This window comes from Stomoxys calcitrans, chromosome 5, assembly GCF_963082655.1.
Source record: "Stomoxys calcitrans chromosome 5, idStoCalc2.1, whole genome shotgun sequence".
NCBI lineage: Eukaryota > Metazoa > Arthropoda > Insecta > Diptera > Muscidae > Stomoxys > Stomoxys calcitrans.
The window spans coordinates 90005772-90033106 of record NC_081556.1 but is presented as its reverse complement, the minus strand read 5'-3'; the positions used below and the strand labels follow the sequence as shown (position 1 = coordinate 90033106).

Sequence of the window (27335 nt, the reverse complement as noted above, 5' to 3'; positions counted from 1 at the left end):
GAAAGATGGACATTCCCCAGCTCATAAAGGCGGCGGTCTTCATCAAGGGACGGGACAGTAAATTTGCGACAGAACGCATATTGGGATTATTAGGCAAGCAAAACCAAGGTTTGGTTACAGAGAAGTGGAAGGTCTTCCACCGGGAGGAGATGGAGGCACGTATTCTCCTTGTGGTTGGCATAAGATTAAGACTAAAGGCATGACACACTACAAAAGCAAGGTTGTCTTTTTCAAGATTGGAAAGACTAGGATAGAAAAAAATTCTAATATGGGAACATTAGGCTATGCAGGGATGGGAAACTCAATACAGCCTAACGAACAGGGACCTGCCGATGGAACCATTACTGACATTGTCAAGATTCGAAAAGCTAGGATTGCCAAAGAACCTAATATTGAAACATATGGCAGTGGAGTGACAGGAAAGTCAATGCAGCCTTAAGAACAGGGAGCAGAGGATGAGCATACTTGGCATCACTTTATCTGATACCGCCACCCACTGCAACGGTTGGTAAGGAAAACACAGGAAACTAAGGTATTAACAGGGGGCAAAGCGAACTCTTGCCATGGAGAAAAAGTACAATATAAGGACCATACAACTGGTTCAGAGAACATGTTGTCTCGGCGGAGAGATGAGGATCGCGCATACTAGGACACTGGGGAATATTCTATATATCCGACCCATAGAGATACAGATTAAGTGCGAGGCACTCACTGCGGCCATGAGACTTAAGGCGATGGGAGAATATATTGGAGATGGGAGCAGCTCATACCATCGCGGTAGAATCGAGGCGACGTGGAAACCTGGAAGGAATGAAAGTGGTTTTCGATGGGATACCTGGGACAACACTTGAGGTCCAGTACGAGACAGTGCCGCTAGCGGTACAGGTATTGGTCTGTTATTACCATCTAGAAGATCACGCTACACAGATGGATCAAAGTTAGAGGACAGAGTGTGCTGGGAGTCTACATTGAGAACCCAGGGACTGGGATTTGTTTACGACTGCCTGACCATAAAATAATTCTGCAGGCAGAGATCTGGGCGATCACGGAATGCCTGAGGTGGTGTGGTGTTTACGCGAGGAAAATTCGACGAAAATTCTATGGGGAGATCCGAATAGTGAGAAGACGAATCTATTACTGAAGTAAAGTAAGAAGGAGGTCAGTTTTCGGTATCATATAGGACTACGGCTCACTCATACAAAAACGGTGCAGACAAGTGATAGCATGTTTAGGGCACGTAGGGAAGATGGTGAGACGTGTGTGGAGCATTTCCTGGGTAATTTTTCGGCTGTCGCGGTTAACAGACACTGGCACTTGGTTGAGGACACAACTCAGGGGCTTGGTAATACCGCCCGATTTTAACTTCTAGAGTCACATCAAGCGCATTTATTGATCCATCTTGCCAAAATTTTACAAAACGCTTTCCTCGACGACTATCACATTATCTGAGAAGTTTTCACGGAATCGGTTCAGAATTAGATATGGCTCCCATATATATGTTCGTCAGATTTTGGGTAATTTGCCATAATGTTGCCATTTGTCAACCGTAGTTTCAATAGTTTGGCCATATTTGCTCACCGAGGTCCATTAAAATTGGTTCAGGATTGGATATGGGTCCCACATTGTACTTATAGGGTAGGTGTAGGGTATTATACAGTCGTCACCGCCCGACTTTTGCCCTTCCTTATTGGTTTTTAAGGTCCAAAATGTTCCGGTTCCAAATCTATTTTGCTTTCATTCTTATCGTGCGATTTTTTCATCTCTAGAAAGAGTGAATGAGGTACGGATAATTTTCGCTGTGGCCCATTTAGCGAAATAAATTCTTGTTTTATTCCCATTAGCAGTGCTTACCAAACGCAAATAAAATTTCCAAGAAGATTTACAACAAATCCATTAAACCACATTACAAAGTCTTGGAATGTTATGCAGACCCATAAATCAAATGACAAAAAGAAAATCCACCCAGTCCGACGCTCACCACCCAGCCACGACGCTGTTCTTGTCATATAGATATTTTTTTTTTACTTTTCGAAAAAAGTGAAATAAAATTCTTGAGGCTTGCAAAAACCCATCACCAGCTTCACCAGTGACTTGTGACTAATGGTGGGTAAACACTGCTGATTAAATATTAAAAGAAGAGCAACAGCATTTTATTAAAAGTCAAACTCACATTATGAGTTTTAAAAGTTTATGCTATGCAGCAGTCATAAAATCCAGTAGCGGCAAGTGAATTATGCTAATTTTCCTCGAAAGGCCATCATCGGGCTGATGCTATTGAGCAAACTGGAAATATTTAACAGATTTTTTTTGTTTGTTTTCTCTGCTTGTTGCTGGTTGTGAACGTGTGGGGGTGAGATTAATAAGATTTCGAAATTATTTTTGGCAAAAAATTTAGGACCATAAACTGCAGGAATGTTTTTAAATGCCAAGAGATAATGTTCAAATAAAGAAAAATAAAAGTTCTCCATTTTTTAAGAAACAAGTACAACTATTTGTGTGAAATTAAAGTGACTACTGAAGTTACCAGGTTTTGAAGTATTTTGAGCACTTTGAAATAATCATGCTTATGGAATGAAATTTTAATAAGTATCGATGGCTTTATATTCTGGAAGACAAATTTGAAGTACACCTTGCCTTCAAATTTTAGGTGGATACAACTGCGAATACAAATGCAATGGAGGCCATGACTTTTGGACGGCTGGGTTCTAACGATGGCGAAAACATGAGAAAATTTTTCAGCGGTGGTTTTCCCCACCTTATGCTGGCTACATTTGTGAAGTACTATGCCATGCATAGAAGCTATATAAAAACTTCTCGCCTAAGAGGTGTCGCACTATAAAAAGGAGGTCCCTTGTTATTGAGCTTAAAACTTGAATTGGTCAGCACTCATTGATATGTGAGAAGTTTGCCCCTATTTTCTAATAGAATGTTCATGGGAAAATAGCATTTTGCAACTGCAAATAAAAGATTTGTAACGATTTCAAAAAAGGGCTTAAATCAACTTGTTTCTTTCCCATGTAAAGTAACAAAATAACGAGCTAGTCTCTTTTTATGCTAGGGCAACGGTATAGTTGAGTGCTGCTAATGGAAACCTGGTGCGTATAATTTATTTTCCAAATTTGTGTTACTTATACGCAATATGGTCCAGTAAGTGCCCTTACAAAGTAATCTTATTTCTTATATATAACCAGTAAGGAAAGGCAAAAGTCGTGAGGAGCCGACTATATGATACCCTACACCTACTCTACAATTATAAATTCGGGCAATATATAAATATATATGTATATCTAAATTTGAACCGACTATTAAACAGATCGTTTGAAAATTGTTGTTATTACGGCCATATAAGTACAAATCTGGCGATAAGTATGTATGGGTGCTACATCCAAATCTTAATCGATTTTGATGAAATCTAGCAGATATGTAAGGAAAAGTAACAAAACAATCCGTGATATTTTGTGCAGATCGGATGAAAATTGACGCTACTATGCCCATTTAAGTGCTAATCGGGCGATACATATATATGGGAGCTATATCTAAATCTGATCCGATTTTGATGAAATTTTGCAGGTATGTTAAAATCAGTATCAAAACAATCCATGCCCAATTCTGTGCAGATCGGTTGAAAATTGTAGCTACTACGGCCATTTAAGTGCAAATCGGGCGATGCATATATATGACAGCTATATCTAAATTTGAACCGATTTCGATGAAAATTTGCAAATATGTTAAAATCAGCAACAAAACAATCCATGCCCAGTAGTAGTAGCGCCATTTAAGTGCAGATATGTTAAAATTAGTATCAAAACAGTCCATGCCCTATTCTGTGTAGATCGGTTGAAAATGTTTGCTACTACGGCCATTTAAGTGCAAATCGGGCGATACATATATATGGGAGCTATATCTAAATCTGAACCGATTTTGATAAAATTTTGCAAATATATTAAAATCAGAAACGAAACAGTCCGTGCCAAGTTTTGTGCAGATCGGTTGAAAATTGTAGCTACTGCGGCCATTTAACTGCAAATCGGGCGATACATATATATGGGAGCTATATCTAAATCTGAACCGATTTTGATAAAATTTTGCAAATATGTTAAGATCGGCCAAATTTTGTGCAGATCGGTTGAAGATTGTCTTTACTACGGCAATTTTAGCGCAAATCGGGCGATATATATATATATATATATATATATATATATATATATATATATATATATATATATATATATATATATATATATATATATATATATATATATGGGAGCTATATCTAAATCTGAACCGATTTTTATCAAAATCAATAGAGTTCGTTCCAAAAAAGTGATATGTGCAAAATTTCGTGATGATTGGACAACAAATACGACCTGCACTTTGATTACAAGAATACATGGACTCACAGACGGACAGACGGACATGGCTAAATCGAATCAGAAAGTGATTCATAGTCGATCGGTATACTTATCAAGGGTCTAGCTCTTCTCCTTCTTAGCGTTGCAAAGAAATGCACAAATCTATTATACCCTGTACCACAGTGGTTTGTTTGATTGTTCCGTATTGGCGCAAAAACGGCTGAACCGATTTTCTTGAAATTTTCACAGATGGTGCAAAATGATCCCGTGGTGAAAAAAGGGTACTAAATTTTTTGATATCTGAAGGAGGGGGCGGACCCTCCCCCTTGCCCTAATTTTCGCCAGATCTCGGAGATGGGTGGTGCGATGTAAGCGAAATTTTGTGTGCCGTCTTACAGTAACCTAAAAACAGAAATTTGGTATATACATTTCGGAGCTGAATCTGGTAGATAGGGGGCCGCCCCACCCCTAAAACCTACCAAATATATATAAAGACCAATCACGACAATATGGGACTCAAATGAAAGGTATTTACGATTAGAAGACGTATCTGATATTCAATTGTCGGGACAGGTGTTTGGGGCACCACCCCTAAATCGTACATATTTACCGACCTTGGCAATATGGGACTCAAATGGAAGGTATTTGCGAGTAGAATACGAATCTGATATCCAAATGTGGGACCAAGTTCCTGGGGGTCCTCCCCTTCCCCAAAACACCCCACAAATAGGACTTATTTACAGACCACGGCAATATGGGTCTCAAATAAAAGGTATTTGGGTGCAGAATACATATCTGATATCAGTAGTCATAAAAAAGTATATGGGGCCACCCCACCCCCCAAAAACACAACCGAAATAATACGTGTTTGCTGACGATTGCAATATGGGGCTCAATTAGGAGGTATTTTATAGTAGAACATGAATCTGGTAGATATTTTCAGAGAAAAGTCACTGAATACCGCCCCATCTCCCAAAACACCCTTAAACCGAACATCTCTGCCGACTATTTAGATATGGGTCGCAAATAAAAGGTATTTGGTTGCAGAATAAGTATGGAAATATAGGGCTCAAATTTATGATATTTGGGAGTAGACCACGAATCTGAAGTCAACATTCGGGACCAACTGTCTAGGGGACGTCCCACCCCCATAACAACCCCCAAATGGAACGTATTTGCTCGCCATGACAATTTGGGTCTTAAAGAGAGTGGAGCTCGATATTGATAGTTTTTACGGCCCATACCCCAAAACGAACATATCTGATGACTTTTACAATAAGAGGTTTAAATGAAAGGTATTTTAGATAATAAAACTATTTTAATATCCAATTTTGAGTTCAATGGCAATGTGAGGTTCTAATAAATGATATTTGAGAGTAGACACCATGTTGATTTACTTTCTGGGCTTAGTGTTAGGGGGACCTCCCCACTTCCCAAAACACACCTTATTCAGATATAATTATCGACCAGATCAGTGAGGGGCTCAAATAACAGGTATTGAGGAGTAGAGAATGAAATTGATACCCTTGATACACTTTCGGCACCAATTTTGTGGGGGTCTACCCCTTTCCCTTATTTACTGACCATCGCCATATGGGGCTTAAATAAACGTAGACTAGTACTACTTGATGAAATGCCATCAATCGGGAGGTAGGTCTATAAGGGAATGTACCCAAATATAGTCTGATCTAAACCTTACTCGACACCGACGTCGAGGGGCCGAACACTGCTCGCTGTGTTATATTTCGGCGAAATAGGGCAATAAATGCGTCTATTATTGGCCTGAGATATTAAAACGGGAGATCGGCCTATATGAGAGCTATACCGAATTTAGCCATATTTGGCACGAAGGTCGAGGATTTTAGCATAAATCATTGTGCCAAATTGGCTTATTAATACAGCTTTTATGAGCCTTAGACCATAAATCAGGAGATGGATCTATATGGGGGCTATATCATGATATAGTGCGATAAAGCCCATTTTTGAACTTAGCCTGCCCATGAACAAATATGGCTAGATCGGCTTAGATTTTTATACGCTTGATAATTGTTGTCTCAATCGGAGTGTTTGTGGCAACTGTTGCAGTACATCATTTAATTTAATTTATTAAGTTTTAAATAGAGGTGTGCTTTTTCATATTTTCAAATGAACAATTTGAAATGGCACGTAGGTGGTTTTTTCTGTTTAAAAACCTTCAGGATAAATTATCCTCTATTGTTTTATTGTTGCTTCAATTGTAAGACGGCTAAGCCCTTCTAGCATTGAAATGCAACCTTGACAGTGTCCCTTATGTATTGAGACAGTGACAATGAAGCACCTTTGAAGGCGTAGCAACTTGACATTAACTGCTCTTGAAGGGGTTTCTTATGACGTGGACGGGTGTGTGAGTGTGTGTGCATTTATGTGTGTGTTTAATAACGGTGGCCTGAATTGCCATCAACAACAAAGACAGCTATGATAAAATACCCGCAGCAATAGATAGATAATTCGCATTTCGAGTTCAAGGCAACTGGTGGATAACGACATATTGAGGATCCCAAAATGTTTTAAGTCCAGTATAGAATGTAAGGGACAATGTGATATATGTTAAAAATGTTTTTCTTAGAGTAAAAGATCGAACATCTTGTTCTGTGTAGAAAGCAAAGTTGAACAATTCGTAAACTCCCAAAAGGAGCACACTTACGAGAATTTAAGCCTACGATAGGGCACCCGAAGTAGTTTTCCATTTCAAGTAATGGTATTTACAGCTGTGACCTCCAATGGCCTCTCTACATTTGCTTTCATCTACATATGCTTTCATCTACATATGCTTTCATCTACATATGCTTTTATCTAATGTCGATGCTTTTATCTAATGACCATGGTCGAACCAACAAGACTCGGCACTGTCAGATAAAACACATGCAAACGAAGAATGGCTAAAAATAAATTATGTTCCGCACTTCCGTTTAAAACCGTATGGACGTCTATTAGAACTAAGGAACTCCTCTCCATCTTTGGTGGTACCTACGCAATTTGTCGCCCCTAGTTTTAAGATGTCGCCTACTTCTCAAAATATCAGCATGTTTTCCAACCAACCTACCTATTACGAAAGAAACGAAAAGTGGATTTCTAATCGTCTGCTGTTTCATTCCCTCTTAGTTCAGTATGGCCCGGCACAAAACAATGCGCCTGACACGGGATTACTACGAGCATCACACAGGCTGGAACTTTCAACTCCAATCGGTGTGGTGTTCTTTTTTTGTCACGAGAAGCTAAGCTGATAGCTACCGGGCGTGTCCACAGGTTGCAGATAGTGGAATGCTCCATATGGGGTAGCTGTAACTGCAGCCGCGGACAATCAGCAGTATCGAGAGGAGAGTCTCAGTCAGAGGACGGGTGGCACCGGCTCTTGCTTAAATACTGAATGCCTATGATGCTCGATACGACAAGGCGAGATATTGGCGCTTTTAAATAACCAATGGTTATCATATTCCCACGGCGATCGATCGTATAGACCGGAAAAAGCTTGCTCACCTATAAAAGCTTGACGAGGATCGCCACTTTCAGATGCAAATGTGTCTACAACAACAACAAAAACAAAGCGAATCGTGGATCAGAAATGGCGTTAATCTCCTTCTAACACTCCAAGATTGCTCGCGATCTTATCGTCCTGGTTGATATTACCCTGATGACCAATTCACTGTCTGTAAAGATGTTGATGCACGATGCCCGATGGATCTCTGCCCGCTGGACCGTATTATAGTCTAACAGTCGAAAATCCCCCTAGTCCTCTACTGTCCTCTACTGTCCTCTACTGTCCTCTAGCTTTGATCCGTCCGTGTAGCAGGAATATCCAGATGGCAATACCAGAGGTCCTTCAATCCAAGAATGTGCCTGGCAGCTGTGCCGCGTACTCGACCTCAAGTGTCCGATCGAAAAACTCTTCCATTTCTTCCAGGTTTCTCATACTGCGATGGTATAACCTGGTCAAACTCTATCCATTTTCTTATCACTTTAAGCCCCTCTTATGCCATGAAATGTTCTATGATCCTGTTGTATTGTACTATCCTTTCATTGCGCTTTCTCTACATCGCAGTCCACTAAACTACTGAGGCGTGAGTGAGTATTGGTCTTATCATGTTCCTGTAGAGCCTGTCATATATATTCGGTTCAGGTCCTATTACTGGTCTACGCCCAACTTCTGTGAGGTACGCTCCGGAGTGTCTATCTTGCAATTCAGTTTCCTGTCCAAGATCCTCACTAAGTGTTTGACCTTGTCAGATGTCGAAATCGTACTGTTAAAGAAACTCGGTGCGTCAAATTGGCCATCATCGTCTTTTTCGTGAACTTTTCTTCGAGTTACCATTGGGATCCCAATGTCTAGCTCAGCCGTATGCAATATAGAAAAGCTATTCGGCATTTCTGCCTTTCTGTACAGCTGATTCGAATCTTTACCTCTCTCTTTTTAGGCAAACAAAGAATAATGAATATGGACGGAGAAGGAGCTATATCAAGTTATAGTCCGATTCGGGGCTCGATTCAGACAATATTGCACACGTATGTTGAAGGCCATGGGAGAAGCCGTTGAACAAAATTTGTGCCAAATCGGATGAGAATTGCGCTCTCTAGAGGTTGAAGAACTCAAGATCCCAGATCGGTTTATATGGCCGCTATATCAGGTTATGAACCGATTTGAACCATACTTGGCACAGTTGTTGGATATCATAGCAAAACACGTCGTGCAAAATTACAGCCAAATCGGATAAGAATTGCGCACTCTAGAGGCTCAAGAAGTCAAGACCCAAGATCTGTTTATATGACAGCTATATCTGGTTATGAACCAATTTGTATCATACTCGGCACAGTTGTTAGAAATCATAACAAAACACGTTGTGCAAAATTTCATTCCAATCGGATGTGAATTGCGCACTCTAGAGGCTCAAGAAGTCAAGACCCAAGATCGGTTTATATGAAGCTATATCAAAACATGGACCGATTTGGCCCATTTACAATCCCAACCGACCTACACTAATAAGAAGTATTTATGCAAAATTTCAAGCGGCTAGCTCTACTTCTCTAAAAGTTAGTTAGTTGTTACAGTGAATTGTGTTAGGACCTTCGACATCTTTCTGCAATTTTGCCCAGATCGGTCCAGATTTGGATATAGCTGCAATATAGACCGATCTCTCGATTTAAAGTTTTAGACCCATAAATGAAACATTTATTGTCCGATTTCACCGAAATTTGCGACAGTGGGTTGTATTTGCCAGGATTCAAGCCCAGGTGTTAATCGTTATAGGCAGACATTCTTTCCTCTGCGCTACGGTGATCTCCAAGTACCAGTATTAGCACAAAATAATTCGTAGTTGAATGATGCAGTTCAGAAACTTTGTTCCGGTTCGTCCATGGCTCCTGAATTAAGGCAATATGAATCTTGCCTTTTTTATCCATCAGAGCGTGTGTAGCTGCTTCGCTCCGGTGGAGGTTTATTTGGATGACCTTAATCTTGGGAGTCGGATCCATGTTCTTTAGGCTGCATTGAGTGTCCTGCTACTGCACTGCCTAATGTCTCAATATGAGGGTCTTAGCCCGAATCTTTGATCTACATTAACAAATAATGTCTTTAATTCAATGCATAAACTTGTTGAGAAAAAACAGTTCCTCATTTAGATTGGTGTTTGATTTTTATACCCTCCACCATAGGATGGGGGTATACTAAATTCGTCATTCTGTTTGTAAATTCTCAAAGTATTCGTCTAAGAACCCATAAAGTGTATGTATTCTTGAGCGTCATGACATTTTAAGTCGATCTAGCCATGTCCGTCCGTCTTTAAGTCCGTCCATCTGTCTGCCGAAAGCACGCTAACTTTTGAAGGAGCAAAGCTAGGTGCTTGAAATTTTTCACAAATACTTTTTATTAGTGTAGGTCGGTTAGGATTGTAAATGGACCAAATCGGTCCATGCTTCGATTTAGCTGCCATATAAAATCATCTTGTGGCTTGACTTCTTAAGCTTCTAGAGCGCGCAACTCATATCCGATTTGACTGAAATTTTGCACATATTGCTTTGGTATGACTTTCAATAACTGTGCTAATTATGGTTCAAATCACTCTACAGCCTGATATCGTATAAACCATATAAAGCCTGATACCATATAAATCGATATCCCGATTAGACTTCTTGAGCTTCTATAAGGCGCAATTCTTATCCGATATGGCTGAAATTTTGGACACATCGTTTTGTTAGGACTTCCAACAACTGCAAGAAGTATGGTCTAAACCAGCCATAACCTGATATGCCCGCCATATAAACCGATCGGGCGATTGGACTTCTTGAGCCTCCAGGGGGCGCAATTGTTATCAAATTTGGCTGAAATTTTCCACGACTTCAAACAAATGTGTAAAGTATGGTCTATGCCATTCTCCTGATTTGATTTCTTGCGTCCTAGATGGTCCAATTTTCATCCAATATGGCTGAAATTTTGCATGTGTCGTTTGGGTACGACTTCCAACTGTGTCAAGTATGGTCTAAATCGGTTCATAACTTGATACAGCTGCCATATAAACCGATCTTCCAATTTGACTTCCTGAGCCTCTTGAGGGTGCAATTATTACTCAATTTGCCTGAAATTTAAGAGTTGGTATATTTCTATGACTTGTATGGTATGACAAGTACGGTCCATTTCGGTCAATAACTTGATATAGGTCATATATATTTGAAAAAAAAAAAACATTCAAAGAATTTGATAAATGATATCCATGGTGGAGGGTATATAAAATTCGGGCCGGCCGATCTTAGCACGCTGTTAAAATTCCAAATATTCAATAGCTAGCTAAAATATCTTAATATAAAATTTAAATGCTCGTTTTCCCCAATGTTTGCTGGGTTATGTGGAATTATTTTTTGTAATGACTTAAATGGATTCACTTTCATTCAAATTTTATATTCATTTTCATTGGGCTTTTCATTTTTATGCATTCGTCTGCAATAAACCTTAGATATCTTGAATTGTGTTGAAGTTTTATGACATTGCCAGTGAAAAATTATACGGGTGATATGATTAATACTAATCTAGTATTGATTAAGCAAAAGCACACAAAACAAATGTACAAAAGTTTAGTCGTAAGTAATTTATTGCTGCATAACTCAAGTAAAAATAATGAATATTTTATGATATTGTAATTTTAAATAGTTTAAAATGCCATTAACTAATTTCACTTTTTTATTGCAGGTAACGAGGGACTGACATTTAAAACTAGAAATTCGTAAGTTACAAGAGGAATTTATTTAAAGGCTTCTGTGTTGTGGGGATGCAATATCTCCTTTAATATACTAAATGTGGGGAAAAGACTAGCAGTACACAGGGATTAGGATAGCAAGGAGCGAAACAGTATCAGAATTTTACAGATAATGATTTTACCATACACTATGGACATAGGTGTATGTCCAGGTAATCGGCTTGTTGTGCGCTCTAAATACAAAAAAAAAGTAGGTTAGGTTTAAGTGGCAGTCGGCCATCAGACTCACTTAGACATTTTCGTCCATTGTGGTACCACAGGAACAGAAGAAGGAAGATGCCTTCTAGTTTCTACCGTTGAACCATCCAGATCGCTTTAAAAATCTCAATAACTTGCCAATGTTCACATCCGCTAAATCAGACAGAATCTCAAAGAAATGAGAACCTAAAGTGGAACTCCTTTTGACTGCTAACGCGGGATACACACACAGAAGGTGTTCTATAGTATCTTCTTCTTCGATTTCCTCACAGCTTCTGCAAAAGTCGTTGCTAGCAACCTTCAGTCTGTCAGCATGTTTTCCCATTAGACAGTGACCTGTCATGACGAACACAATGACTGAGACTTCTGTTTTAGCCAATGACAGCAAAGCAGTAGACCTCTTCAAGTCTAGATTAGTCCACATAGTGTTGACCCCCTCTTTGTGACCACCTATCATTCGTTGTCCTTCGGGCCTGGTCCTGAAAACTTAGCTTTCATGTCGCTAGAGGCATATCCACAGATTCCAGTATCACTGGAATGTGTAGGGTAGTTCCTAGTCTCGCAAGCTCGTCTGCTTTAGAATTCACTGGAATATCTCTGTGGCCCGGCACCCAGAACAGGTGAATTTTGAACTGTTCAGCCATCTCGTTGAGAGATCTGCGATAGTCGAGGGCGGTTTTTGTGTTCAGAAATACGTTCTCCAGGGATTAAATGGCGGCCTGGCTCTCTGAGAAGATATTTATGCCAATCGTCGTAATGACATTATATTTTAGCCATTCCACCACTTCCTTAATTGCAAGGTTCTCTGCTTGATACACACTGCAGTTTTCAGTTAACCTTTTCGATATGACCAGTTCTAGATCTTTAGAATACACCCCAAAGCCCACCTTTTCGTTTAGTTTGGAACTATCCGTGTACAAGTCTATGTAACTTTTGTTACCAGGGATATCGTAGTTCCAATCGGTTCTATCAGGAATAGTGTTACAGCACTTTTTATCCAGAAGCGACTCAGGTAGGGTGTAATCTACACTGCCTGGAAAATCGGATATTGTATCAAGGATAACACAGTGTCCGTAGCCACCACGTGACCAATGAGAGAGCTCTCTTAACCTCACGGCTGTGGTCGATGCAATTTGGGTAGCCACAATGTCCAGATGCATAAGATGTAGGATTAAATTCAGTGCATAAGATGGTGTCGTCCTCAGTGCGGCTGTAATGCACAAACAAGCCATCCGTTGGATCCGGTTAAGTATTGAGCTGTAGGTGGATTTTCGAAGCGCCGTCCACCAGACCACAACACCCTATAAAGGGTGATTTTTTTGAGGTTAGGATTTTCATGCATTAGTATTTGACAGATCACGTGGGATTTCAGACATGGTGTCAAAGAGAAAGATGCTCAGTATGCTTTGACATTTCATCATGAATAGACTTACTAACGAGCAACGCTTGTAAATCATTTAATTTTATTACCAAAATCAGTGTTCGGTTCGAAATGTGTTCATTCACCGTAACGTTGCGTCCAACAGCGTCTTTGAAAAAATACGGTCCAATGATTCCACCAGCGTACAAACCACACCAAACAGTGCATTTTTCGGGATGCATGGGCAGTTCTTGAACGGCTTCTGGTTGCTCTTCACTCCAAATGCGGCAATTTTGCTTATTTACGTAGCCATTCAACCAGAAATGAGCCTCATCGCTGAACAAAATTTGTCAAAATTTGAACACATTTCGAACCGAACACTGATTTTGGTAATAAAATTCAATGATTTGCAAGCGTTGCTCGTTAGTAAGTCTATTCATGATGAAATGTCAAAGCATACTGAGCATCTTTCTCTTTGACACCATGTCTGAAATCCCACGTGATCTGTCAAATACTAATGCATGAAAATCCTAACCTCAAAAAAATCACCCATTATTATCAAAAAAATCACCCATTATTATAGGTCTGACATCTGCAGTATATACCCAATGCATGACACGCGGTCTAAACCCTCAACTTTTGCCAATGGCTTTCTTGCGGGTGTGTATTGAGCAGTAGGTGGACTTTTGAAGCGCCGTCCACCAGACCACAACACCATATAGCGTTATAGGTCTGACAACTGCAGTATATACCTAATGCATGACACGCGGTCTAAACCCCCAACTTTTGCCAATGATTCTCTTGCGGGTGTGTATTGAGCAGTAGGTGGACTTTTGAAGTGCCGTCCACCAGACCACAACACCATATAGCATTATAGATCTGACAACTGCAGTATATACCCAATGCATGACACGCGGTCTAAACCCCTAAATTTTGCAAATATTTGTCTAACAGGTGCATAGGGCAAGTATGGCCTTTCTTGCCCTTGCCAAAATGTTGGATTTGAAGTTCAATTTCCTGTCCAGCCAAACACCCAGGTATTTTGCGTTTTCTGTAAACAGAACATTCTCTCTACCCAAGGAGACAGGTTCCACTGTAGGCAACTTGCGTCTCCTGCTGAAAATAACTATTTCTGTCTTGCAAGGATTTATACCCAGACCACTTTCGGTAGCCCACTTTGCTGTTGCACGTAGAGCTTCTAGAAGTATATCTCTTAGAGTGCTGGGAAACTTTCCCCGCAATTTCCACGTCATCAGCATACGCGACCACTTTTTAACTTTTTCTTCCAGAGACAATAATATATTGTTAATGGCTGTATTCCAAAGTAAAGGAGACAGTAATCCTCCTTGAGGTGTTCCTCTGCTGACTCATCTTTTTAGATCCACAGATCCCAACCCTGCCGTAATGCATCTTTCAGTAAGTAAGTCATTAATAAACTTTCTTACGGTAGAGTTGATGCCTAGAAACTCCAACTCCTTCATGATTGACATCGGTTTTACTTTCAATGTTAAGAAATGCTACCATTGTATATTCCTTGAGAGCGAGAGAACCCTCTATGTAGCCGACTACAAAATCCTGGAAAACATTTAAGGATTTTGTAAGTAGATTTAGATTTTCTTTTTCGAGCTTACTTTTTTATACCCACCACCGAAGGATGGGGGTTTATTTATTTTGTCATTCCGTTTGCAACACATCGAAATATCCATTTCCGACCCTATAAAGTATATATACTCTTGATCAGCGTAAAAATCTAAGACGATCTAGACATGTCCGTCCGTCTGCCTGTTGAAATCACGCTACAGTTTTTAAAAATAGAGATATTGAGCTGAAAGTTTGCACAGGTTCTTTTTTGTCCATAAGCGGGTTAAGTTCGAAGATGGGCTATATCGGCCTATATCTTGATATAGCCCCCATATAGACCGATCCACCGATTTAGGGTCTTAGGCCCATAAAACCCACATTTATAATCCGATTTTGCCGACAGTGAGTTGCGTTAGGCCCTTCGACATCCTTTTTCAATTTGGCCCAGATGGATCCAGATTTGGATATAGCTACCATATAAACCGATCCACCGATTTAGGGTCTTGGGCCCATAAAAGCCGAATTTTTTATCCGATATTGCTAAAATTTGGGACTGAGAGTTTTGTTAGGCCCTTCGACATCCCTCCTAAATTTGGCCCAGATCGATCCAGATTTGGATATAGTTGCCATATAGACCCATCTCTCGATTTAAGGTCTTGGGCCAATCAAAGGCGCATTTATTGTCCGATGTCGCCGAAATTTGGGGTAGTGAGTTGTGTTAGGCCCTTCGACATCCCTCTTCAATTTGGCTCAGATCGGCCCAGATTTGGATATAGCTGCCATATAGACCGATCTCTCGATTTAAGGTTTTGAGCCCATAAAACCTCATTTATGATCCGATTTTGCTGAAATTTGGGACAGTGAGTTGCGTTAGGCCCTTCGACATTCTTCTTCAAGTTGGCGTAGATCGATCCAGATTTGGATATAGCTGCCTTATAGACCGATATCTCGATTTAAGGCTTTGGGCCCATAAAAGGCTCATTTATTTTCTGATGTCGTCGAAATTCGGGACAGAGAGTTTAGTTAAACCTCTCGACATTCTTCTGCTATATGCCACAGATCGGTCCAGATTTAGATATAGCTGCCATGTGGACCGTCCGATTTTACTGAAATTTGGTACAGTGGGTTGTGTTAGGCTCTTCGACACTTTTCTGCAACTTGACGGTCCAGATTTGGATATAGCTGTCATAAAGACCGATATCTCGATTTAAAGTCTTGGCCACATAAAAGGGGCATATATAATCCGATTTCACTGAAATTTGCTAAATTTGCTTTTCGACATCCGTGTCGTATATGGTTCAGATCGGTTTATTTTTAGATGTAGCTTCTGGCCAGCCAATTTTCAGCTAAATGAGAATGATTGGACTTAAACAGCTCCGTGGTATTTTTAATCGAAACGTTAGAAGAACCCAAAAAGATTTAGCCTCTTATGCGTTCAAAATCAAAATATCGAGAAGACAATAAGGACACAACATGTTGGTTTGTATTACAGGATAATGGCGTGGCGGCAACGGCTTTCATCAATCTTTTGCTTTGGCTATCTATTGTAGGTTAGGCTGAAACGAGAATGCGCATTCTAAGCTAGTAATCGACTTGTGCGAAAATTGAATGCGAAAAGTAACCCCGAAGAAATCTTTGTCAGGAATTCCGTGCTGCCCACAAAATCCTAAATCGTTTTCCCTCTATGCTCCGAAGTTGGTTCACGTCTGGTTTCGTATCGGCACTTAGGTGCAGGATTCTGATAGCCCCGAAAGCCGAACATTGAAATATGAAATGTTTTAACGTCTTATCATCTTCCTGTGTGGCCTCTGCGGCCAATTTGTCTGCCGTTTTGCCGTCCTCGGCTGTGTCGACTGTTAAAGTCGAATTTATTTAAAAATTTTTTTAGGAAAATTTAAAGCTATTTACGCGGTTTTGTTTCTGACCACTGTTGCTGGGTTTTTGCTACAAAAAGGTATCATATTGGTGGCATAGTCATAGTCATTTCCGTTAACATCTTCTTTAGTCAAAGGACCACGCATTCATCAGCACCAGGATTTGCCTTGGCCGAGTTTTCCTAGCAGTAGTTTATGATACTTTTTAAAGGGTTTGTGTGTGTTGCCTTCAGACAAAAAAGGAGGGACAACAAGTAATATCGAATAGTTCGAAAAGAGTTTTGCTCTTTTGAAAAACTTAAATTGAGTTTGATGTCATTTTAAAGATATAATTCCTCTGTTTGCAAGAAGTTGGTTGGTCCAAATAAGACAGCAAGACATGCCAAAGAGATAGATGTGCCTTAGTACACACACACACACACACACACTTGCACACGCACTATATTTCACACAGTGGTGGTATGGAGAGAATGTGCGGAAGGTCTTAACTAATCAACAGGAAGTTTATAACATTTGTCATATGTTGGTGTCAAAATTGACTTATTTCTGCCACAATTTCAAAACTGTTTTGTTGGCCTCACATGCCAGTCAGCTGGCTATGTGTTTTGCACCATACGACAGTTACGCATGACTGACACATTTCTCTGTTGTTCATGGTGCAAAGGGTACAAGGATTCTTGGCAAGGATTGTTATGATATGTGTTGACCTCGCAGCTGTCTTTGTCTTGTGAGCGAGACCTGAAGGCACAGCCACAGAGTAAAACAATATCAAAACTGAAAGTTATTGTAATTGACATGACCCCAAGAGTTTTTGGCATCGAATATCAGGAGTTGGATAAAGTTTGTATCTTACTTTTCAGAGACTTGCATATTGAATTTTAAGTGAGAACTTAAAATTCAATATGCTATTTTCAATTTGGACATTGAAATTACCTCAGCTTGTGGAGGGAAACGAATAAAAAACTTAAATGAGATATTGTGGATCACTTTGGGGTTTCTTTCTAGTTATTGCTTAGTTGATTGTAAACATTCAAGTTAGTTTTTAATGAAAAACTCGTTGGTTGATAAAAGTGAAGCCTGAGATATGTCAAAGCCTAAGACATGTCAGAGCCTGAGATATAAGTTTAATCAAAAAATTACATTAAAGACAAACTATGTGCTACGAGTTAGTTAACTTTATTTGGTATGAGAACATAAGCCCAGTTTTGAGAATTGTTAGTTTCGGCTTAAAAAGGTCAATTTATAGTCTTTGGATTGAAAAAGTAACAGGTGAAAAATGTTGCGATGATTTGGTAGTAAATGCGATCTCCACCACTGATAACAAACAACAAGTAAAATCGCTATATACCCTCCACAATGGATTGAATTTGTCAAGTTCTTCGCCTGGTATCTCTTTATAGGCAAATAAAGGATATTGAATCGAAGGGGGTCGTACTGGTCTTGGATGCTAGAGATCATAGTAGATGCCATTGTGTAAAATTCCGAAATTCCCTCTGGGGGCTCAAGAAGTAAAATCGGGAGATCGGTTTGCAGGTCCTAGTAAAAGACCCTGTGCAAAATTTCAGCCAAATCGAATAAAAACCTGTAAGGAAAGGCAAAAGTCAGGCGGAACCGACTATATAATACCCTAAACCACCGAGTTTGTGTGCTACTTTTAATGCCTGGAACCTTTGTTGATATCTAGTCAGACTTAAATTTTGCATACCTATTGATATATTGAATAGAACGTTGAAAGATTTTCCCACGATAGGTCCTAAATTGCGGCTACTACAACTTTAAAACCAGTAAGGAAGGACAAAAGTCGGGCGGTGCCGACTGTATAATACCCTACACCGACCCTATAAGTACAATGTGGGAGCTATATCCAATTCTGAACCAATTTTGATGGATCTCTGTGGATATTTTCAGATGGGTTCTTAAACAATCCGTATCAAATTTCGAGCAAATATGTTCAAGCTGTAATAACTACGGTTGACAAATGACAACATTAATGCAAATTACCCAAAATCTGACGAACATATATATGGGAGCTATATCTAAATATTATGAACCTATTACGAGCAAACTTCTAAGATATTGTTGTAGTAGTCGATGAAAACGTTGTGCAAAATTTTGGCAAAAAATGCGATTTCAATGCCTCTAGAAGTGAAAATCGGGTGATATACATATATGACAGCTATATCTGAATCTGAACCGATTTCCATGAAATTCACCACTAATGTCGAAAGTCAAGAGAAAATCCTTCGTGCAAAATTTCAAGAGAATCTGTTAACAAATCACCATTTTATTGCAGTATTATGGCAAATCAGACGAACTGTATCCATGGGAGCTGTATCCAAATATAAACTGATTTCGATGAAATTCATTCGTTATGTCGGGAGTCATAAAAAAATCCTTCCTGCCAAATTTCGAGAGAATCGGTTAATAAATAACCATTTTATTGCAGTATTACTGAAAGTCGGACGAACATATATATGGGAGCTATATCCAAATCTGAACCGATCTTTTCCAATTTCAATAGGCTTCGTCTCTTGGCCGAAAAACATGCCCATACCAAATTTTAAGACGATCGAATCAAAATTGCGATCTGTAGTTTGTACACAAATTAACATGGACAGACAGACGGACATAGCTAAATCGAATCAGAAAGTAATTCTGAGTCGATCGGTATACTTATCAATGGGTCTATCTCTCTTCCTTTTGGGTAGTTTATAACACCCAGTCACTAAATAATACCCTGTATTATTCTTGTTATACCCTACACAGTAGTGATGTAGGGTATAACAAGAAAAATCGTGCCAATTTAGGCCGGGCCGAATCTCATATACCCTCCACCAAGGATCGCATTTTTCGAGTTTTTCCCAGTATCTCTTTTTAGGCAAATAAAGGACAAAAGAAAAGAATTGATATGCTACTGGAGATATATCAAGTTATACAATAGTTCGATTCAGACCATAATTGAAATGAATTTGTAGCCCATAGTAGAAGTCATTGTGCAACATTTCATTCAACTCGAATAAGAATTGCGCCCTTTAGAGGCTCAAGAAATGAAATAGGGACATTGGTTTTTTTGGGAGACCGATTCAGACCATATTTGACACGTATATTGAAGATCATGGGAGAAGACGTTTTACAAAATTTCAGCCAAACCGGATAATAATTACGCCCTCTAGAGGCTCAAGAAGTCAAGATCCCATTGTTTATGTGGCATCGGTTTATGTGGCAGCTTTATCAAGTTATAGACCAATTTCAACCATATTTAACACATTGGTTGGAAATCATAACAAAATACGACACGCTAACTTTCAGCCAATTCGGATAAGAATTGTGCCCTCTAGTGGCTCAAGTAATCAAGATTCAAGATCGGTTTATATGGCTGCTAAATCAGGTTGTAGACCGATTTGAACCATACCTAGCACAGTTATTGGAAGTCATAACGTTACACGTCATGCCAAATTTCAACCAAATCGGACAGGAATTGCGATCTCGAGAGGTTCAAGAAGTGAAGACCCCAGATCGGTTTATATGACAGCTACATCAGGTTATGGGCCGATTTGTACCATATACGACACGGCTGTCAAAATGCCTAACATAAGTCACTGCGTCAAATTTCAGCATAATTGGATTATAAGGTGCTTTTTTATGGGGCCAAGATCGCCAGATCGGTCTATATGGCAGCTTTATCGAAATCTGAACCGATCTGAGCCAAATTAAAGAGGACTGTCGAAGGTCCTAACTTAACTCATTGTCCAAAATTTTGGCAATATCGGACAATAAATGCCCTTTTTATGGGTCAAAAACCTCAAATCGAGAGATCGTTCGATATGGCAGTTTTATCCAAATCTGAACACATCTGGGCCAAATTGCACAAATATGTCAAGAGGCCAAACACAACTCACTGTTCCAAATTTCGGCAATATCGGACAATACATGCGCCTTTTATGAGCCCAAAACCTTAAATCGAGAAGTTGGTCTATAAGGCAGCTGGATATGGCTCTGGACCGATCTGGGTCAAATTGAAGTGAGATGTCGTATGGCCTAATATAACTCACTGTCCGAAATTTCAGCAAAATCGGATAATAAATGTGGCTTTTATGGGCTTAAGACCCTAAATCGGCGGATCGGTCTACATGGCAGCTATATCCAAACCTAGACCGATCAGGGTCAAATTGAGGAAGTATATCAAACGGCCTAACACAACTCACTGTCCCAAATTTCAGCAAAATCGGATAATAAATGTGGCTTTTACGGGCTTAAGACCCTAAAATGGCGGATCGGTCTATATGGCAGCTATATCCAACCCTAGACCGATCTGAGCCAAATTGAGGAAGTATGTCAAACGGCCTAACACAACTCATTGTCCCAAATTTCAGCGAAATCGGATAATAAATGTGGCTTTTATGAGCCTAAGACCTTAAAACGGCGAATCGGTCTATATGGGGGCTAGATCAAGATAAAGTCCGAATAATCCATCTTAGAACATAACCTGCTTTTGGACAAAAAAAAAAAAAAATGCTGTGCAAAGTTTCAGCTCAATATCTATATGTCCATGTGTTGCAAACGGAATGACAAAATGAATATACCCCATCCTTCGGTGGTTTGTATAAAAAGGTGGATAGAATGTCACGGTAGCGTTCACCATTTACAGTTACGTTACGATTCGCATAATCTTTGAAGCAGTACGGACAAATGATGCCACCATCTTATAAACCGCTCCAAACTGTGACTTTTTCTGGATGCATTGGTAGCTTCTGGCTGGTAGCTATGCCTCTGGCTGATATTCTGGTAGCTATGCATCTGGCTGATATTTTCTCCAAAATCGAAAATTCTGCTTATTTACGCACCCATTGAGCCCAAAAACGAGCTAAGTCGCTAAATGGAAGAAGCGCACTCTCGGTTAAGTGAACAGGGAGTTTCCGAATTTCTCAATTGGGAAATATGTCTTGTTAGAGAACAAAATGTTAGGAAATTTCTCCTTCAAATCAAATTTTTTTATACCCACCACCATAGGATGGGAGGTATACTAGTCTAGTCATTCTGTTTGTAACACCTGGAAATATTAATCTGCGACCCCATAAACTGTATATATTCTTGATCATCTAGACATTCTAAGTCGATTTAGCCAAGTCCGTCTGTCCGTCCGTTTGTGGAAATCACGATAGCGGTCTAACGCGTAGAGCTAAATGCACGAAATGTTACACAGATACTTCTTATTGATGTGGGTCGTTCAGATTTGATAATAGCTCCCATATAAAGTGGTCCTTCGACTTGACTTGTTGAGTTCCTAGAAGCTGCAATTATTAAACGATTGGGCTGAAATTTTGCACATAGTGTTTCGTTACGACTTCCAACAAACTTGTCAAGTATAACATCTTGAGTTCCTAAAAGCCGCAGTTGTTATCCGATTGTGCTATTATTTTGCACGTATGGTTCTGTTATGACTTCCAACAAATCGGTGTATAGCTTGATATAGATCTCCTGATTTGCCATCTCAAGCCCCTGGAACACCCAATTTTTTTCCCATGGAGCTGAAATTCTGTACGAAGCGTTCTGTTACGAATTCCAACAATCGTGTAACGTCCGGTGCAAATTCTTTGTGGAAACTTTTAGGAGAATCCATCGTGGTGGGTTTCCAAGATTCGCTCCGGTCGAATATAACCCGCCCTTGCTTATAGCGGTTAAATAAGTTTGGCTCTGACAAATTTAACTACAATCTTTATCTATCTAATCGCAAGTGATTCTCTATCATGTTACCTGTTTATTTCGTTTCTTATTGCTTTGATATTACATACACTGTCTCATCAATAGTTTCAAGGCTTTTGCAATGTGGTGCTCAATGCTCGACTTGAGCACACAGCAAAACGAATTATGTTCATCTAATTCTAAACTAGTTGGAGACTATTTTGCTACAAATTCAATTGTTGATGTACTCGGGTGAGGAAGAGAAATAATTCGATTTTATCATTGACGCCAATATCATTGACATCAACATCATCGGTTTGCCTTCGTTATCGACTGTAATGGCTGTGGCAACGGATGCTACAGCATCCTGTTAGCCGGAAACGGATATGTTATTTGCAGCCTCTTTGGTCAATAGGAAATCACCAATGACACCTTTGGGCTGTTGGCTTACTGCCGCCATTGCACAGCGATAGCTAACGCAATTATTTGTTTTGTGTCCATTTTTGTGTCTGTCCGTTGCAAAAAACGTTTCCTCCTAATGAAATGCATAGCCACTATTCAAATGGTTCTAACTAACAATTGGAGCACAAATGATTTCCATCAAACTTAAATAGAAGCCATTGAGTTAAACAGAAACAGAGTCAGCATGCTTTGCGACAATAATGAACTGAACTACATGGCAGAATGAATAGCCCCGTGGTCATGTTTTATAGGGCATTCATTTATTCGTAAACAAGGATGATGATGATGGTGATTAGTTTGATTTCGATTGGAAGGAAATTCAATTAAGTGCTGCATATGTAAAATGGAAAAGGAATTTGGGAAACATCCTGTGAAATGAATAATTTTTTAATATGTTATGATTGAAGCAAGAGGCACTGCAAAAAACCAAATAAATATTTTAAACTAAAAGGGCAGTTTTTTATCTTAAGAAAAACCTGTAAATACAACACATATTTTGCTAAATTTGTCGACATTATATAAAACCTGCTATAAGGCATTAAGTTTGGCCGTGCCGATACCTACCATCTCGAGTTAAATAAACAACATTTCGTAAAAATTCGATGAAATATGATTTACTTCACCCATAGTTGCTATATTGAAATGTTTTCTGTTCTGAACCAAACTCGTCACAATTACTGTTCCAAATTCTAATGAAATCAGTTAAAAAATCGGTTTTATATGGGTTCAAGTCCGTAAATCGGGAGGTCGATATATATGTGGTATCCTATCTGCATGATATATGAGGTAGGATACGTAGGAGTTTAACAAAGCCTTCTGTAACAAAATTCAGTAAAATCGGGTAATAAATAGTCTAGTTATGGAACAATAACCTTCAACGGATCCCCCACAAAGAGCGATCTCTCAAACTTATCCTATCTAAGCCATATTTGGCACGGACTTCAGAGATAAAAACACTGCAAAAATGTCAGTGTAATCGGATAATTAATATGAATTTGCTGGACCTGAAGCCTTTATTCTGGGGATCGGTCTCTATGATGGCTATATTAAGATATAGTCCGATCTAAACCATAGTCGGCGAGTATATGGAGGTATAAATACCACCCAGTGTGCCAAACTTCAGCGAAATTGACTGATAAATATGGCTTTATGAACCTTATACCCAAAATCGGGCGATCGGTCTTTAAAGGGCTATATCAAAGTATAGTCCGATATAGCCCATTTTCGAAACTACAGATTTAGACCGTACTTGGCACAGTTATTGAAAGTCATAACAAAACACTACATGCTAAGTTTTAGCCACATCGGACAAAAATTGCTGCTTGTAAGAAGCCAAATCGGGTGATCGGTTTATATTGGAGCAATATCAGTTTATTGACCGATTCGGACCGTACCTGACAGAGTTGTTGGAATTCATAAGGGAACACCACATGCAAAATTTCAGCAAAATCGGTAAAGAATTGCGGCTTGAAACGGCTGAAGAAGTAAAATCGGGAGATCGGTTTATATGAGAGCTATATGAAGTCAAGACCGTACTTGGCACAGTCGTTGGAAGTTATAACAGAATACTGTATGCAAAATTTCAGCCAAATCGGAAATTGCTGTTTCCACGGGCTCAAAAAGTCAAATCGGGAGATCGGTTTATATGGGAGTTATATCTAAATCGGAACCAATATGACCCATTTGCAATCCCCAACGACCTACATCAATATTAAGTATCTGTGTAAAATTTCAAGCGGCTAGCTTTGCGCGTTCGAACGCTATGACTATTTCGACAGACGGACGGACGGAGGGATGGACATGGCTGGATCGACTAATAATGTCGAGACGATTAAGAATATATATACTTTATGGGGTCTTAAACGATAATTTCGAGATGTTACAAATGGAATGACTAGATTAGTATAACCCCATCCTATGGTGGTGGGTATAAAAAAGCATGAACGTGAGCCATTCGTAGAATTTGTGATCTTCAAGCCGATGAACAACCAAAATAATAGACTGTGGATGAAGTTACGAATATTATTCACAACTAAAAAAGCTGGTCCCCAATTAGGTCTCCACACTGATACTACGGAACCTGTACGTACCAGGAACCAAGTACATTACCAAAGTCTTCAACCTGTCTCTGGACACCCTAATAGAGGGTGAATTATTAGGTATGAAATTTTTCGGAGGCCACCGTGCCGCAGAGGCTAGCATGTCCGCCCATGACTCTGAAAGCCTGGATTCGAATCCAGGCGAGACTATCAAAGAAATTTCCAACGGTGGTTTTCCCCTCCCAATGCTGGCAACATTTATGAGGTACTATGTCATGTAAAACCTCTCTACAAAGAGGTGTCGCACTGCGGCACGCCGTTCGGACTTGGCTATAAAAAGGAGGCCCTTACATTAAGCTTAAAACTTGAATCGGACTGCACTCTTTGATATGTGAGAAGTTTGCCCCTGTTCCTTAGTGGAATGTTCATGGGCAAAATTTGCATTTGCAATTTTTCGGGTTGGCATCACTGTTGATAATGTTTCCGAACGTCATCTGTGAAAGTGGAAAATTTTCATGAACCGATTGGGGCCATACTTGGTTTACCTGTGGGAGACCAAAGTGGAATTCATTAAAATTGGCTAAGGAAATAAAATCGTGAGATCGGTTTACAGTACTTAGTAAAGACCAGTAAGGAAAGGCAAAAGTAGGCCGGAACCGGCTATATAATACCCTACACCACCGAGTCTGCGTGCTACATTTAATGCCTGGAGCCTAGTTGAAATATAGTCAGACTTAAATTTTGCATTCCTATTGATATACTGAATAGAACCTTGAAAGATTTTCCCACGATATGTCCTACATTATGACCTTTAAAGCTGCAGTAAAATAAAACAAGTAAAAGCGTACCTGGTTAGGCCGGGCCGAATCTATAACCCTACTAATCTATATAGAATCTATAACCCTACTATATATAACCCTCTACCATGGATCGCATTTTTCGAGTTCTTTTCCCGGTATCTCTTTTTAGGCAAATAAAGGATAAAATTGCTATGTTACTGGTTATATTGGTTTGCACAAAAAGTAATTGCGGATTTTTCATATAGTCGGCGTTGACAAATTTTTTCACAGCTTGTGACTCTGTAATTGCATTCTTTCTTCTGTCAGTTATCAGCTTTTACTTTTAGCTTGCTTTAGAAAAAAAGTGTAAAAAAGTATATTTGATTAAAGTTCATTCTAAGTTTTGTTAAAAATGCATTTACTTTCTTTTAAAAAATCTGCAATTACATTTTGGGCAACCCAATAGCATAGCAAGTTATAGTCCGATTCGAACCATAATTGAAATGAATATTGTAGACCATATTAGAAGTCATTGTGCAACATTTCATCCAACTCGAATTAGAATTGCGCCTTTTAGAGGCACAAGAAATAAAATAGGGAGATCGGTTTTTATGGGGACTGTATCAGGCTATAGACCGACCATATTTGACACGTATATTGAAGGTCATGGGAGAAGCCGTTTTGCAAAATTTCAGCCAAATCGGATAATAATTGCGCCCTCTAGTGGTTTAAGAAATCAAGATCCGAGATCGGTTTATATGGAAACTACAGCATGTTATAAACCGATTTGAAAATACTTAGCACAGCTGTTGGAAGCAAAAATAAAATACTTCAGCCAAATCGGATATGAATTGTGGTTTCTAGAAGCTCTAGAAGTCAAGATCCAGGATCCAAGATTCACACTAAAAGAAAGTATTCGTGCGAAATTTCAATCGCCTAACTTTATTCCTTCGAATGTAAGCTTGCTTTCAACAAACGGACGAACAGGGCTAAATCGACTTAGAATGTCAAGATGATCAAGAATATATATAACTATCTGAACACGGCCCGTTCCGCTGCGTTATTAAAGTTTGGATGCTAGATGTACTCCGTTCTTAACAGACTTTGTTTGAGCCCTATATTCTCATGAGGTTTTTGGGAGTGGGAAGGCTCCGGGTGTTGGTTGGTGGGTTTAGAGGGTGGTGTGGACCCCCAGTAAACTGGACCCGATAGTGCGTATCAATTTCACGCAGTAACTTGAAAATATATATCAGATTCGTGTTCTACTCTAAAATATCTTTTATTGGGCCCTATAATGCAATGCGGAGCAAATACGTCCCATTGGGGGAGGTGTTTTGCGGAAGGGATGGATCGCCAATAACTTGGTCCTAAAAGTGGGTGGGAAAATGGGGCCTGGAAAGTGGTGGGAAAGTTGTGGGAAAGCAGGTAGCCCTGAAAAAGTCTCGGCATCGTGCTCTATTCTTAAATATTCTTTATTTAAGCCCCATATTACCATTGGTTTAAGGGGGCCAAACACTTCGCACCGAAATTCGATATCTAATTCGTTTTCTATTCACAAATACCTTTCATTTGAGCCCCTTATAGCAATAGTCAGCAAATCTGTCCGGTTTGGGATGTTAAGGGAGTGGGGTGGCCCCATATACACTTTTTTTCCCCAATTTTGATATCAGATTCGTGCTCTATTCCCAAAGACCTTTCTTTTGAGCCCCATATTGCTACGGTCGGTAA

General features: G+C 39.5%; 1 long non-coding RNA gene across 1 annotated transcript in view; it reads left to right on the top strand.

Annotated features, from left to right (window-relative positions):
- LOC131998128 (uncharacterized) overlaps positions 1-27335 on the top strand; it is a 214003-nt gene that overhangs the window by 143741 nt on the left and 42927 nt on the right. Inside the window, exon 2 of the long non-coding RNA XR_009398590.1 lies at positions 11566-11599. This is a non-coding gene — a long non-coding RNA (uncharacterized LOC131998128). The remainder of the gene's footprint in view (positions 1-11565; positions 11600-27335) is intronic.